Here is a 4,966-nt window from a genome sequence, read left to right as displayed (position 1 = left end):
TCCTGTTTTGTAGGATCCTGACACAAACTTCTAAATTGGTAATCCCTTTCTAATTCCTCTACTTTTTCTATTTTTAGAATTAGGGTTTGAATTTTAGAAATTTCTAATTCTAGTATTTTTCTATTTTTAGGAAATAGTTTATTTTTAGAAACTTTCCTCTTTTGTTTTTAGAAACTAGGTTAGTTATTTCCCTTTTTAGAAATTCTTTCTAATTTTATAAACTACTCATCTTTCATTTATTTTATTTTTAGAAACTTTCTAATTTTAGGTTTAGATTTTCTATTTTAGAAACTTTCTAATTCTGGAACTTTCCTTTTTAGAAACTAATCTCTTTTGTTTTCTTTTACAGGATCTTAACATAGGAACTTCTCATTTGGTACCATCTTTCTTCTCCTCTTACTTTCTGTACTCTTCTAATTTTAGATTTAGATTCTTCTATTTTCTAGTTTTAGAAATTTTTTCTTTTTTTTAGAAACTAACTTTCTATTTTTATTTTTAGTAACTTTCTAATTCTAACTTTTTTAGAATCTACCTTTGTTTCCTAATTTATTTTTAGAATTTTTGTTTAGAAACTAACTTCCTATTTTGTAGGCTTTTAAGATAGAAATTTCTAATTCGGTAAGCTTTTTCTCTCCTTTCTATTTTTCAGATCTCTTTTAGTAACTTACTTTCTAAGTTTAGGACTTTCCTAATTTATTTTAGAAATTTCCACTTTCCTTTAGGAATTTCTTCTTTTAGAAACTAGTTACTTCTATCTTTCTTCTTAAGGATTTTCTAATTCTAGACCTTCTCTTTAGAAACTGACTTATTTTGTTTTCTTTTACAGGTTTTTAACTTAGGGACTCCAATTTGGTAACTTCTTTCCAACCCTCTCTTTCTTTTTAGATTTTATTTTCCTTTCTTAGGATTAGGTTTTGAATTTGATTGAGGGCTGTGAGTGTTTCATGCCCAAGTGAGCCCGTGACAATACTCGACGTCTCTTGACTGAAGGAAGATTAGTTGAGGGCTTGACTATCCATCGCGGGACTAGACACCACTCGAAATCCCCTGAGTTAATTGAAGTGATGGCTGGAAACCAACCTCTTCTACCCCAACCTAGGGTGGAGGACATTCAGGATGAAAATGAGGTGTATCAAGCACCCCCGCCACGTACCTTACGAGATTATTTACAACCAGCGGGGGTGAGTACACCCTCATGCATGATTTTTTCTGAAAATACAGGACATATGGACATCAAGGCAGGGGTTATCCCACTCCTTCCTAAGTTCCATGGCCTTGAATCTGAAAAACCATATTTACATTTGAAAGAGTTTGATGAGATCAGAGCCACTTTATATTTTCAAAATGTGTCTGAGGACACAGTCAGGCTGAGACTTTTTCCTTTTTCCTTAAAAGAGAAGGCTAAGACGTGGTTACATTCACTGCGTCCTAGATCCATTGGCACATGGAATGATATGCAAAGGGAATTTATAAAGAAATTCTTTCCACATCATAAAACGATTACCCTTAAAAAAACAATCATGAACTTCACCCAAAAGGAGGATGAAACATTTTACCAATGTTGGGAAAGGTTCAAGGATTTGGTCAGTTCATGCCCACAACACGGTTTTGAAACGTGGCGCATTACAAATTTTTTCTACGATGGACTGACATTTTTCATGCGCCAAATGGTCGAGACAATGTGTAATGGAGAGTTCATTAATAAAAATGTTGACGAGGTATGGGATTACCTCGATAGTCTTGCTGAAAAAATACAATCATGGGACTATTACCCAAAGTCAAACACCACGTCTAGGCCGACTCAATTAAAGGAGAAAGGTGGATTGTATCTCTTGAAAGAAGAGGATGATCTCAAGTGTAAAGTGACTACGCTCATAAGGAAAGTTGAGGCCATGGAAGGAAAGAAGGATAAGGTTAATGAAAGTGTTTGCGGCATCTGTGATTGCAACATTCATACAACTGAAAATTGTCCTACGATACCTACCTTTCAAGAAGTGTTGAATGAACAATCCAATGCCGTAAATAATTATCAAAGACCTTTCAATGGACCAACCTCTAATACGTACAATCCTGGTTGGAAAAATCATCCAAACTTTAGTTGGAGAAATGGACAAACTGCTACCCCTCAAAGTTTCTTCAATCAAAATCCAAATCAGGGGAAACCTCAAGAAGAACCGGTTCAAAATTCCATGCAAGAGCTGACCCATGCAATGCGAGACTTTATGCAAAAGATGGATTCACGTATGACGGTTATAGAAAAGGGGATGCTTCCTGCACAACCGCTCCCCAATCCTAAACCGCAATACGAGATAAGTGATCCTAGCTCTTCAAATCAAATGGGGCACGCTAAATCCATCACCACTCTTAGGAGTGAGAAGATCATTGATAAAACTCTTCCGGTTAGGCCTAAAAAGTCTCAAGAACCAGAAGAGGACAACAATAATGGATCTAGTGAGGCCCTACAAAAATTAGAACTGGAGCTTTTAGAAAAGCCAGTTGCTCCATTTCCCCAATGGTTGGTTGCACGAAACCTCTCTCTAACTCTCAGGATATCCTAGAGGTGTTGAAACAAGTGAAAGTCAACATTCCTCTACTTGATGTCGTAAAACAGATACATTCATATGCCAAATTTCTGAAAGACTTATGCACGACCAAACGACGGCAGAGTATTCAAGAGAAGATCTTCTTGACCGAGAAAGTGAGTGCCATCCTAAAGCAAGACGTGCCACAAAAATTCAAAGATCCCGGTAGCACAACCATATTATGTGTAATCGGGGACCACCGAATTGATCATGCACTTCTTGACTTAGGAGCGAGCGTCAATCTGATTCCCTACTCGGTATACAAACAGTTAGGTTTGGGTGAATTAAAACCCACCCTAACTACACTACAACTTGTTGATCGTTCTATTCGTGTACCAAGAGGGATAATTGAGGATGTGTTGGTCCAAGTTGATAGATTTTACTACCCTGTAGATTTTATCATCCTGGACACCGAACCAATCAATAACGTGAGCACTCAGATTCCCGTCATTCTTGGTCGTCCATTCCTTGCCACTTCAAACGCAATTATCAATTGCAGGAATGGTGTCATGACTATGTCTTTTGGGAATATGACATTGGAGTCAAACATATTTTTCAATAATAGCAGAAACTTAGAGGATGATGACGATTTCCACGACATTAACATGATTGACTCTTTAGTGGAAGATACGACATCTCTGACCTTATCCTCTGACCCTCTAGAGAAGTGTCTGGCTCACTCCCATGTTTTTGATGATGACATGATTAGGGAGACATGTGCCTTGCTTGATACTGCACCGGTACTTGAAGTTAACCGGTGGAGGCCACAATTTGAAGAGTTGCCCCAAACTGATGTAGTGTCTCTACCGTCTAACCTCAAGCCGCCGAAGCTTGACCTAAAACCTTTGCCCTCTGATTTGAAATATGCATATTGGGTCAAAAATTCCCGATCGCCGAATCCGGCGCTGACAGCCTCCGTAGAACCCCATTCTCGGCTCCCAGCGCCCATTCGCCAGGTTCTGATCTTGGGATGCTACGAGGAGGATTTTTTTTTTTAACATCAGTTTGATTCGTAATATGCATAACCAAAGGCATAACCCACAAACAACAACCAAAAACTCCATCACATTTCCACTATGATCAAAAAGTTTACAAGTATAATGAGCATGAAGGGAAATACAATGAAGATGAACAAAAACTCCAAAAGAAGATCACCCACGCGTCCAGCGCTGCTGCGATCCAACGTCACCCGCACGCAACGGTCGTGCATAAGCTTATAGAAAGCTTAGAGGGTGGTGAAAGTGTATGCTCAAGGTGATAATGTAGTTATGCGGTATCAGAGTAATGCGGAACATGCTGATGAATGTAAGAATCCCATTAGCCGTACCAAGGCCATGCGGTGCAAAGAATGATGTCGGCCATACCAAGGCCATGCAAAATGCAAGTCAAGCATACAAATCCTCATCTAAGTCCACATGTCAATACGGCTCAAATCTGGAATATCACCGGGTCTAGTACACTCCAAGCCGATTGCCGCCCCATCGCGCGCAATAAGGTGAGTGGAAAAGACCTCACTATCCGCCGCCAATATCGGGCTCGGCTCGTCAATAGCGGACCCATTCCTCGAGCGGTCAGACTCGGCCTAGCATTGCCCCCTACTCTCGGGCGAATGGTAAGGCCGCACCCCTTCCAACCGACCACGACACGGTGGAAAACGCAACCGCCTGGTAATCGGCAATCGGCGCTCATGCATCCACTCTGGTCAGACGTTGGAGCAACCTCCACGGTACCATAAGGGTTTAGGGACTTTCACCCAGGATATCTATCGCACCCCATGTAGAACAGATTTCGGTATCCAATCCCGCCAACCACGATGCGTCCGTGGAGGCTATGGCCCGATGTCGCTAGGGCGTACATACAATATCACACAATGTAAATGCATGAATCACACTATCCACTCATACAGGAATCCTGCGCGTATCGTGCGCTCATGTAGGGCAACACCGTCTAAGTCCCATAAACAATCCGCCCAAAGGCATATGCTATGATCATCATTTCTCATATCAAGCATACGTATGATGCATATGATCATGAATCATGAAATTAAACATGCTATATAGGATGGATGATGTACATAACGAAGGTGGGCCCAGACGACCTGCACATAACACGCATGGGCCCGCCAATGGGCCCTAGGGAAAAGCATAATGCGGACATTTAACCAACATTGTACTTGCAATGTGGACGTCAAACCAACATTGCTCCCAAGGCACGACTGTCATAAATCATGTCGGGATTGCACATTGCAATGGACCTTTGGTATATCCCATTGGGCCTTTAATACATCAAATGAGCCGTATCATATGGCCTATATTCATTAAGCGGGCCGCACCAATGGGCCTTATGTACATTGCAATGGGCTATAACCCGGGGGCTTCAGAACA

The 4,966-nt window shown here is 40.8% G+C and overlaps 1 non-coding gene across 1 annotated transcript; it reads right to left on the bottom strand.

Moving 5' to 3' along the window:
• Nucleotides 1-1,502: 1,502 nt before the first annotated feature.
• On the bottom strand, nt 1,503-1,609 carry LOC131224495 (small nucleolar RNA R71). Its single transcript, XR_009160975.1, has one exon. It is a non-coding gene; the product is annotated as a small nucleolar RNA R71 (small nucleolar RNA).
• Nucleotides 1,610-4,966: the final 3,357 nt, after the last annotated feature.

Source organism: Magnolia sinica, chromosome 13, assembly GCF_029962835.1.
Source record: "Magnolia sinica isolate HGM2019 chromosome 13, MsV1, whole genome shotgun sequence".
Classification (NCBI taxonomy): domain Eukaryota; kingdom Viridiplantae; phylum Streptophyta; class Magnoliopsida; order Magnoliales; family Magnoliaceae; genus Magnolia; species Magnolia sinica.
This window is presented reverse-complemented; position numbering and strand designations above follow the sequence as displayed.